Here is a 12,077-nt window from a genome sequence, read left to right as displayed (position 1 = left end):
CTGGCCATCCCAAGCTTACTTTATCCAATTGCTTAGAAAAGTAAGCCACTGGTCTCTTCTAGTCTCCCCAAATTTGTGCAAGAAGTCCCAAAGTCTGATGTCCCCTTTCATGTACATATAGTTCAAAAGGCTTTGTCAGGTTCTGTAGTGGTTTTGCCTGGGACAGGTTTTTGGTAGCAAGGGGGCTGCAAGGGTGGCTTCTTTAAACAAAGAGCTGCCAGAATCTTCCCCTGTAGCCTATAGGGTTAGGGCCAGTGAATTCTAAGCTGGACCCTGCACCTGACCCAGGCCTAGCCAATTAGTGTCTGAGGTAATGCCTCTGTGAACAACGAATTGAAGAAGGAGAAGAAGTTGTTGGGCAGTTGCAAAACTGCAGCAGCAACAGGGAGTGAGAATGTGAAAGCATCTTCACAGACACCAAGGTCAGTGGAGAAGGAGGGGGAGGAGGGAGCTTAGGCCCTGAAAGAAAGACTCCCCTATGACCTATGGTGAGGACCACGGTGAAGCAGGTTGTCCCCCTGCAGTCCATGGAGGTCCACCGAGAAGCAGAGATCCACTTGCAGCCCATGGAGGACCCCATGCTGGAGCAGGTGGATGCCTGAAGGAATCTGTGACTCCATGGGAAGCTCACCTTGGAGCAAGCTCCTGGAAGGACCTGGGAGCTCGTGGGGAGAGAGGGGCCCACGCTTGAGTATGTTTGCTGTCAGGACTTGTGATCCTGTGACTCATACAGGAGCAGTCGATACCTGAAGGACTGTTCTCCCAGTGGATGACCCATGTTGGGGGAGTGTGTGAAGATCTGATCCATGTTGGGGGAGTGTGTGAAGATCTGCCCCATGCTGGTGCAGTTTGTGAGGAACTGTATTCCACTGGAAGGACCCACGCTCGATAAGTTCATGAGGGACTGTCTCCCATGGGGAGGGACTCCACAGTGTAGCAGTGATAAGTGTGAGGAGACTTCCCCCTGAGAGAAGCAGCGGCAAAATCCATCTGTAACGAACTGACCACAACTTCCACCCCCCATCTGCTGCGCTGCTGAGGTGGAAGGAAGGGGAGTCCTGGGAAGAGGGAGGGATGGGGGGAGGTGTTTTTAAGATTCAATTGTATTTCTCATCTCCCTGTTCTTCTTGTTCCTTTAATAAATCAAACCTTTTCCTCCCTAAGTTGAGTCTGTTTTCCCCATGACGCAAATTGCTGAGCTCACAAACCGCTCGTTATATTTCTCTCTCTCTACTGTCCAGTTTAGGAGGGGGAGTGATTTTATGCCTTGGTGGACGCCTGGCTAAACCACCACAGGTTCGGGAGACCTGAGTTTGGAGCACTCATGAGAGCATGTTTTATTGTATCAAATCCTCTCCGGCATTCTGGAGTCCATTCCAGTAATTCTCCTGACCCTTTGACAGCTTCATACAGAGGTTTAGCCATTAATCCAAAATTAGGTATCCAAAGGGGACACCATCCAGCCATTCCTATGAATGCTCTGAGTTCCTTTTTGATCTGGGGGGAGCAATTTGACAAATAAGCAGAAGGAACTAGAGATGTGGGTGCAGATGCAGGGCTATGACCTCATTGCGGTCACAGAGACATGGTGGGACAGCTGCCATGACTGGAGCACATCCATGGAGGGCTATGTATTGTTCAGGAAAGACAGACTGACAAGGCGTGGAGGTGGAGTTGCTCTCTATGTGAGGGAGCAATTAATGTGTACTGAACTGTGCCTGGGTGGGGATGAGGGGCAGGTAGAGTACTTATGGGTAAAAATTAATGGGCAGGGCAAGGCAGGCGATATTGTTGTAGGAGTTTGCTACAGGACACCTGATCAGGAGGAGGAAGTGGATGAGGCCTTCTACGAACAGCTGAGAGCTGCCTCACAATTACAGTCCCTGGTCCTCATGGGGGACTTCAATCACCCTGATATTTGTTGGCAAAGCCACACAGCCAAGCGCACACAGTCCAGGAGGTTCCTACAGATTGTTGATGACAACTTCCTGTCACAGGTGATTGAGTAACTAAGGAGGAGGAGTGTGCTGCTGTAGAAGAATTTCTTGCTGATACGGGACATGGAGTTCTGTTAGAAGTATGTTTGCACAATCCAAGCTTTGACATAGATAACAAGGTCAGCTTGACCTTGGACGCATGCCAGAAGAAAGCTGCCTGAAACAGTAAGCAACTAAGAAGTAAAAGCAGGATGTTTTAACCACAGCTATGCTGAGATATTGCTTGAACTAAGAGCATTAGCAATTAACCAATAAACTTGTGCCGAGTAGCGTATGGCTTTGTAGATGTAACCAATAAACGTTATGTTGCTATCGCCTGAATTCTGTATTATTGTATAAATATCAGTGTGTATTACTAATAAACAAGCATTGACTCCATGAGGATATGTCTTTGACTCCAGAAGTTCCCGCGCATTCAATTGCATCAATTTGCACCCGAACAAGGACCGGGACATCGTTTAAATCCGGAGAAATCACTTAAATGCAGAGGAATCGCCTAAACGCGGACGGATGCGAACGGCCTGTTGATTCCGCGGCTGGCCCACGGAGGAAGGCTGAAGGGGAGCTGGACAGAGGAGCTCGGCACCAGGGACGTCTGATCGAGGTAGGAAGGGTCGTTACCTTCCCCCTGTCTGTGTCGCGGGAAAATGGAAGATGAATATTTAGCGGCACAAACGTTGCTACTTCGTATACTCTCTAAGAGAGGGGAAGTAGTTGCCGGAAAGGCGGTGGCAAAGCTAGTTAAATGGGCTAGGGAGCAGGGTTTCTTTAAAGATCCCTTCCTGCTCTTTATGACAGAAGAATAGAGAGAGGTGGGAAACCTTCTCTGGGAAGCCACTATTAGTGGTGATAAGGACAATAGTAAGATCAGTAAAGATCTAGGTCTCGTTTGGAGAGACGTGATAAATACTTTAAAAGAAATGCAAGCAGAACCATGGCTGCAGCTCAGGCGTTAGCCGCTACACTGAAGCCCAAAGAGACAGCCTGGGGGATATGGACAAGCTCCTGCAGGAAGTATTAAAGGAATTGGAGCGACTAGAGACCATCGAGACACAGTCGAGCCCCGCCTGCCGAGTTACCCCTGGGACGAGTTGCAGAGGATGTGGACGGGGAATGACGAGCGGGCGGAGTCGGGCGGGGGTACAGCACAGGATGATCAGGGGAAAGTGGGAGGGCGCGACCCCGTGTTAGACTGGGCACCATCGGGCACGCGAGGGGAGACAAAGAAAAAGGAAACGCAGGACAGAGTAATACCGACACCGTCACCTTCGCCAGGCCCGGCACGGAGTGAGCCAGACCCCCCCCCGCCCCTTCTATCCGCAGTCGCCGCGGCGCAGCCGCTTCCCGCGCCCGTTAAGTTTCTCCGGAGTGACCCCCCCCACCCTGCGCGCCGACACCACCGGCCCTCACAGCCTTCACGGATCGCTGGACTCATCCTTTCCATTCTCAATCCGTTGCCTCAACGAGTGTAAAAACTGTTGGCCGTGATGTCATGCATTTTGCTATAAATGTGATGATGAATAGTGGTTTTCTTACAGTGTTTTAGGTGTCAGGAATGGAACTTGGAAGAACAGAAGGAGAGGCTTGATTAGTGATGTAAGTAGTATTAGACATGCAACTTTGCAAAATAGAGATGCTATAGATTTTTTACTTTTGGCTCATGGTCATGGTTGTGAAGATTTTGAAGGCATGTGCTGTATGGATCTAAATGATCATTCAAAAGCAATTCACAAACAAATACAGCAACTTATGGAGCACACTTCTAATATCAAGCAAGATGTGGGATTTTTCGGCCTAGATGGTTTAATGTCCTGGATGGGCCTTGAAGGATGGGTACGAAGTTTGTTGAAAACTGGATTACTTATGTTGATCCTAATAATTGTAGGGTTATGTCTGTTCAGCTGTGTATGCTCTTGTGTAAAGAAATTAATTTTGCAAATAACCAATGAAGCATGAATTGTGCAAAAAAGAAAAAGGGGGGATTGTAGAAGAATTTCTTGCTGATACGGGACATGGAGTTCTGTTAGAAGTATGTTTGCACAATCCAAGCTTTGACATAGATAACAAGGTCAGCTTGACCTTGGACGCATGCCAGAAGAAAACTGCCTGAAACAGTAAGCAACTAAGAAGAAGTAAAAGCAGGATGTTTTAACCACAGCTATGCTGAGATATTGCTTAAACTAAGAGCATTAGCAATTAACCAATAAACTTGTGCTGAGTAGTGTGGGGAGTTTTGTGGAGACTTGGCTAGAGAAAAGAGGACATGATAGAATACAGCTGGTTAGGCAGTAAGCATTAAGCGATAAGATATTGGACTCCTGCTCAAGGCCGTGAGATCAAGAGAGCTGTATGATAACAGGATGAAAAAGCAGGAGCTTAGTTTGGGTTAAGCAGCCACAAGTATCTGGAGGTTGTTGAAACAAGGGCGAGGTTTGCACCTAACTGGGAACCAATGATGAGCTTAGCTTTTGCAATATGTATGAGCCTGATTATGGTATCTATAAAAGAGTTGTATCTTTGCAAATAAAGTTGAGACTTGTTGCACTTGTAGTGGGTGGGCTTGTCTCCCGTCGTCTTCAGCAAATGGTGACCCCGACGCGATACACGAAGGACGTGATATACCGACTGGGCGCCACGGCGGAGCGACGAAGGGGTTCGGGTCCTATGCAGCAAGGACGGCAATAAGCGTGAAAATTGGGAACACGCCGTGCCCTGGGTGACCGTATAGACGAGCCCGGCCGATACGTGCCGCCGGACCTTGAAGGGCTGCAACAGCGCGCTGACAAATAGGTATGGAAAGGCAAGTGGCATATGATTTATTTACTGCATTCTTGCAGAAGCGGCAGATAAAGGGTATAGATCTGCAAAAAGACCTACCAGGGTTGTTAGCTTATGGGTATGCTAAGGGAGTGTTTCAGAATCCACATACAGTGCATGAATTGAGCGAATGGCGTAAATTTGGGGATTTGCTGTGGGAAGCTACCCTGGAGGACGATGAGATAGCTGAAAAGTTAGGGAAGCTTTGGAGGATAGTACACAATGAGTTGTTGCAACATTAGGCAGAAAAGAAGGCTGCTGAGCACGCATCAGCAGCACAGAGTAAGAATAAAAACTATGAGCATGACTGGTTCCAATCCACCTCGCTGGCTCCTACCGTCTCAAAAGTAGTGCTCCCCCCCCCGCGTGTAGAAAATGACCCTGAAGGCACGGACGGGGTACGGGAACCATATGAGTCATCAGCCCCTCCCGGGGAACGAGAGTGCCGGCCTAAAGAGCCCCCGCCTCTGCCCCCCCCACTTAGTGAGCCTGTCCCTGGGGCAGAGTGAACTGTCAGAGGCACCGACAGTAGTGCCGAGAGAGGCGCCGAGAGTAGCGCCGGGAGAAGCGCCAGGAGAGGCGCCGGGAGCGGCACCGAGAGTAGTGCCGGGAGCGGCGCTGAGGCGGATGATACCGAGAAAAAAGAAAAAGGTTCTTCACTACACAAGAGTTTTTACAAAGTCAGAGAGGCGAAGGGGCTTCAGAGCAGAGCCCCCGCGGGAGAGCTGCTTCCCATTCGAGCCCAGCCCGCCGAGTTCCCCCTGGGACGACTTGCAGGGGAATGCCAAGTGGGCGGAGTCGGGTGGGGGTGCAGCGCAGGATGATCAGAGGAGAGTAGGGGAGCGCGACCCCATGTTAGACTGGATACCATCGGGCACGCGGGGGAAGAAAAAGAAAACACGGGAGAGAGTAATACCGACTGCGCCGCCGGCGCCGGGGACGGCACGGAGTGAGCCAGTTTCCCCCCGCCCCTTCCATCCGCAGCCGCCGCCGCGCAGCCGTTTCCCGCGCCCGGTCAGTGTCTCCGGAATGCCCCCCCCCCCCCACCACCACCACGCCGACACCGCCGGCCCCGGCCCTCACGGACCGCTGGGCTCATCCTTTCCATCCTCAGTCCCTTGCCTCAACGAGTGTAAAAACTGTTGGTCGTGATGTTATGCATTTTGCTGTAAATGTGATAATGAATAGTGGTTTTCTTACAGTGGAAACTTTCTAAGGCGTTTTAGGTGTCAGGAATGGAACTTGGAAGAACAGAACATTTTGGCATTGAGAAGCTAAAAGGTGGCTTATGTTGATGCTTCAAATGATTGTAGTAAATGGTTTTAGGTAATTTCCACAACCCAAGCAAAACATGTGGCTTACACTGGCCAAAGCAATCAATCAGTCTACAATATGTTTATCAATGGCCACTCCAGATAATCCTTTTTCTACCTGTTTGGTGGGAGTTCCATCAGATGTGGCACAATGCCTGTACCAAATGCATTAAAAACAAATCCCTTAGTTAAGGGTAATGGCAAAGTTGACAGCTGGGATTTGATCATTTCATGGTTGCCAGTAATGACAACAGAGCCACAGGAGTTAGAATTATTGGGATCTATAAAGATGGATTTTTGTGTTATGTTTAATTTTACCAGCAATACCAAAACATTTGGGACAGAATGTGGATCCCATCCTGGGCGTGTATAAGAACACAACATCTTGGTGCAATTATACTTCACCAAAAAGATCCAGGTCTTGTGCCTGTACAGTTAACAAAGGGAATTTTTCTGATCTGTGGGGACCAGGCATGGCCTGGAATACCCTCGAGATTACAAAGGGGACCATGCAGTTTGGGACAACTGACGATCTTGATGCCTAATCACACAATGATTTAGAAACATCATTGTCCAAAACAATTTGTGCATGCATTTACTGGTGAATGTGATGACCATGTTACCTTTGGTCTCCCTCAACAATAATAGCAACTAGTATATTTGCTCCAGGTGTAGGAGTATCTGCTTTATTAACTCAGCTATGCAAATTAGGATACTGGCCTAGCAAACAAAGTAACCAAACCTCAATGACATTAGAAGACTTGATTAGTAATGTAAGTAGTATTAGCCATACAACTTTGCAACATAGACCTGCTAGAGATTTTACCTTTAGCACAAGTATAATAACTTTGTTTGTCAGCTGTGCTTTTTTTTCAGTGTATAAGAAGAAGCTTACCAGGCATGAGTTGTTAAAACTAATGTGCAGATTGTCCTTGAGCTGCTCTCTACTGTGAGAAACGAAGAAGCAAAAATACCTACGAGATAACAACTTGGAGCAAGGAGGAGGCTGAGGCAGCGTGTGAAACTGCAAGGCTTCTCGCAGAAAACTACAGCTGGCTTTTAGAGAAAGGACCAATTAGAAGTACTATAAACACGCTAGCTTTGCTGCTGATTGTAAGGGTCTGATGCTTGTTAGTAAAATTTGAGTTACAGGCTGCCCGCAGGGGTCATGGACATACCAGCTATCCCCATGCATTGAGCCACGGTATCCCTCACACTAGCCAGGGACAGGCGGTCGTTAAATGCGCTCACAGCTCAACCGTCTTAGGGAGGGGGAGAGCATGGGGTGTAGAAGATACGAGTTTAATGGTCTACTGAGTCTTTCTTGCAGATTGATGTGTTTCTCGGAGTGCTTGCCGTGATACAGATCAAGATGGAGTCACTCAACTATTGGCAAGATTGAATAGTGAAGTGGAACACGACCAGCACCTGATCATATCTTCCTGCAATTGGCTCAGCTAACATGTGTGCTAGGCAGAAACGTTATGTATCAACCCGTGCCAAAGGACACTGGAGTCATCGAGCATAGGGAACAGGAGATATGGTAGGCGTTCGGAAGATCTCGGGTTGTAACGTGAGAGGTGAAAGGTACAGTAGAGGTGGGCACGGGGTGGAGTGAGAGGAGATGCTGGTGGTGGCAGATGTGAGCACATGGTGTAAACAAGGGGTTGAAGTTTGGCAGATGGATGTCACTCATGTGGCAGAGTTTGGAAGACTAAAATATGTGCATGTAACCATAGACACATGGAGCAAATTCATTTGGGCAACAGTACAGACAGGGGAGAGGGCCATACATGTGGAACGTCATTTATATAGTTGTTTTGCAACAATGGGAATTCCTCAGAAAATAAAGACAGACAATGGACCAGCCTATATAAGCAGAAGCATAGAACAGTTTATGAGGCAATGGGGAGTTAAACATGTAGCAGGGATTTCCCACTCCCCCACAGGACAGGCCATAATAGAAAGAGCTAATGGGACTCTAAAAAGATATCTTGGTAAATATGGGGATGTCAAAGACCCACATATGAAATTGTTAAAGGCCTTATTTGTTATGAATCACCTGTGTGTGTTTGGGGAACAGAAGCTACCACCTGTAATAATACATCATAATCCAAAGGCACAAAAGGAGAGAAAGAAAGAAATGTGGGTTAAATATCGTGACCCTAAAACAGGGATATGGCAGCCTCCGGCCAAAGTATTATACTGGGGATGTGGGTATTTGTGTGTTGATTCTCCCACAGGATCCATTTGGGTGCCAGCCAGGTGGACAAGAGCTGTCCTTGAAGCTGCGGAGATCAAACCATCTGACGAAAAAGGACAGGAAGAGATTGAAGAATAAATACACCCTCGTCTTGTGGTCATTGGAGGACTGGCTAACAATCAAAAGACTGAAGGTTATATAACAAAAATATAGTGATTTTTAATGAATAATAATGAGGTGTTTTGTTATAATCATAGCTTTTAGTGTAACTATAATTGCTAACAGCTTGACGCATTTTAATCAGCCTAGAGATAATATTTGGATAACCTTTACTAATCAAACTGGTCAATCATCTCTTTGTCTTAGTTTGGGAGGGGTTACTAATCCTTTGATAGGATTGTAGGTGTGGAATCCGGAGGAATTTTGTGGACTAGTAGACAATAACACCTTGTGTAATAGGACGGGGCTGAACACAATTAGCGATGATCACGATCATTCCGATGGGAAAGGTCAATGTGAGATAATTAAGTCCCTTAATACCACATTAGCCTCACCCCCTGAGGAAATAGACCTGTTTGGAAGTGCCAATGCAAGCTTCAGTACTAATGGAACGGGGGGAAAAACTGGATAAGTTTTATGCCACGGGATATCCATAACTTTAATAGAAATCAAAAATATTGGGCCACGTTAGACTCTTCTTTGAAGTCAGAAACAGTATTTAAGCAATTGTATTCCAGCTGTAATGCCTCTAGTGTTACATCACCAAAGAAATTGCCCATGGGTATATTTTTAATCTGTGGAGAAAGAGCCTGGAACGGAATACCAGTAAATCCCCCGGGTGGACCCTGTTATTTGGGGAAACTCTCTTTATTCCACCCTAACTTAACCACGCTAATGCAGCTTGCTGACCGTAATAATAGCTCCCGCAAAAAACGTAGTTATTATGAGTTTGATTGTACTGATATTGGTCCCCCATGATTTTGGAGTGAACTGAAGCAAGTCATAGTTGCCATCCTTTTGTCAGGAGGAGCAGCCAATAAGGCCATGAACTTGGCTAAACAGTTAGGATGTTGGACTAAGGATGAGGTAAATTAAACTTCAGAAATGATTGGTATGTTAACAGTTGACATTCAAAGTGTAAATCATGTGGTGTTACAAAATAGAGCTGCCATAGACTTTTATTATTAGCCCACGGACATGGATGTGAAGAGTTTGAGGGCATGTGTTGTATGAACCTGCCGGACCATTCCACCTCGATACATGCCAAACTGAAAGAACTTCAACAGGAATTACATCAGTTGAAACAAGAAGAGGGATTAGAACTTGAAGGATGGCTTAAGGGATGGGGAATAGGCCCTTGGTTGCGAACTGTTATAATGTATGGAATTGGCTTTATGGGTATTGTTTTATTTGCATTGTTAGTGTTTCCCTGTTTCATAAATTGTATTCAACAGACAATAGAAGGAACATTTGAGAGGATGTGGCAGGCTAATATCATTTTCCAAAAAGAAAATGGGGGAGATGTGGGACATGGAGTTCTGTTAGAAGTATGTTTGCACAATCCAAGCTTTGACATAGATAACAAGGTCAGCTTGACCTTGGACGCATGCCAGAAGAAAACTGCCTGAAACAGTAAGCAACTAAGAAGAAGTAAAAGCAGGATGTTTTAACCACAGCTATGCTGAGATATTGCTTAAACTAAGAGCATTAGCAATTAACCAATAAACTTGTGCTGAGTAGTGTGGGGAGTTTTGTGGAGACTTGGCTAGAGAAAAGAGGACATGATAGAATACAGCTGGTTAGGCAGTAAGCATTAAGCGATAAGATATTGGACTCCTGCTCAAGGCCGTGAGAGCAAGAGAGCTGTATGATAACAGGATGAAAAAGCAGGAGCTTAGTTTGGGTTAAGCAGCCACAAGTATCTGGAGGTTGTTGAAACAAGGGCGAGGTTTGCACCTAACTGGGAACCAATGATGAGCTTAGCTTTTGCAATATGTATGAGCCTGATTATGGTATCTATAAAAGAGTTGTATCTTTGCAAATAAAGTTGAGACTTGTTGCACTTGTAGTGGGTAGACTTGTCTCCCATCGTCTTCAGCAGAGTAGCGTATGGCTTTGTAGATGTAATCAATAAACATTATGTTGCTATCGCCTGAATTCTGTATTATTGTATAAATATCAGTGTGTATTACTAATAAACGAGCATTGACTCCATGATATGTCTTTAACTCCAGAAGTTCCCACGCATTCAGTTGCATCATGCTGCTAGTGACAAATAAGGAGGGTCTGGTTGGGGATGTGAAGGTTGGAGGCAACCTTGGCTGCAGTGACCATGAGATGGTAGAGTTCAAGGTCCTGTGTGGAAGAAGCAGGACACAAAGCAGGACTGTGGCCCTGGATTTTCAGCCTGGATTTGGCTTCTTCAAAGACCTGCTTGGAGGGATCTCATGGGATAAGATTCTAGAAGGTAGAAGTGCCCAAGAGAGCTGGTCAGTCCTCAAGCACCACTTCCTCCAAGGCCAGGATCAGTGTGTCCCAATGCGCAAGAAAGGAGGAAAAGGAGGTAGGAGGCCTTCATGGATAAGCAAGGATCTGCTGGGACAACTCAGGAGGAAAGCAAGAGCTGGAAACAGGGCCTGACTTCTTGGGAAGGGTATAGGAACATTGCCAGAGCATGCAGAGCTGCAACTAGGAAGGCTAGAGTCCTTCTAGAACTAAATTTAGCCAGGGAAGTTAAGGACAGTAATAAGGTGTTTTTTAAGTACATTAGCAGCAGAAGGAAGACGAGGGGGAATGTGGGCCCGCTACTAATGAGGGCGCCCTGGTGTCTGAGGATGCAGAGAAGGCCGAAGTACTGAATGCCTTCTTTGCTTCAGTCTTTACAACCAAGACCGGCCCTCAGGAAACCCAGTCCAGCAAGGATAATAGGATAGCCTGAACAGCAGAGGACTTGCCCTGGGTGGAAGAGGAAGAGATTAAAGACTTGTTGGGTGAGCTTAAGGCTCATAAGTCAATGGGTCCTGATGGGACGCATCCTAGAGTGCTGAGGGAGCTGGCTGATGTGATTGCTAAGCCTCTCTCCATCATTTTTGAACAATCATGGAGGACAGATGAGATGCCTGAGGACTGGAGAAAGGCCAATGTCACTCCAGTCATCAAAAAGGGTAGGAAGGACGACCCGGGAAACTACAGTCCAGTCAAACTCACCTCCATCCCTGGAAAGGTGATGGAACAACTCATCCTGAATGTCATCTCTAAACATATGAAGTAAAAGGTGATTATCAGGGGGAGTCAACATGGATTTACCAAGGGGAAATCCTGCTTGACCAACCTGATAGCCTTCTACGAGGGCATAATCGGCTGACTATATGAGGGAAGAGCAGCGGATGTCATCTACCTTGACTTCAGCAAGCTGCCTTGCTTCCTTCAGTGTTCATTAGGGATCACTGCTGGAATAAGATCCAAACTTTCCTTGCAATGTATCTTTTAATCCTGGGTCCTTGGATAGGATGAAAACTGGCCTAAAAGCTCTGCTACCCCAGATAACAGTTTTGTTTAGGGCTAGGTAGGCCTTGTAATTATCACTGGTATACAATGTCCAAATTTCCAAGTGTAGAACTAACGTAATAGCTTCACCATAATATTTTTTTTTAGGTACATACCAGTCTTGAAACTATCAGTGCTAAGCAATCATTATGTTACAAGAAATAGCTGTGTCTTTCTAATAGCTCTGTTTGTGGGCTTACA

At 46.5% G+C, this 12,077-nt stretch overlaps 1 long non-coding RNA gene across 1 annotated transcript; it reads left to right on the top strand.

Moving 5' to 3' along the window:
* Nucleotides 1-6,870: 6,870 nt before the first annotated feature.
* On the top strand, nucleotides 6,871-10,566 carry LOC133628567 (uncharacterized). Its single transcript, XR_009820748.1, has 2 exons — nucleotides 6,871-7,670; nucleotides 8,371-10,566. It is a non-coding gene; the product is annotated as an uncharacterized LOC133628567 (long non-coding RNA).
* Nucleotides 10,567-12,077: the final 1,511 nt, after the last annotated feature.

Source organism: Colius striatus, chromosome W, assembly GCF_028858725.1.
Source record: "Colius striatus isolate bColStr4 chromosome W, bColStr4.1.hap1, whole genome shotgun sequence".
Classification (NCBI taxonomy): domain Eukaryota; kingdom Metazoa; phylum Chordata; class Aves; order Coliiformes; family Coliidae; genus Colius; species Colius striatus.
Note: the sequence above shows the minus strand (reverse complement) of the source record. Positions and strands in the feature narration are given on the sequence as shown.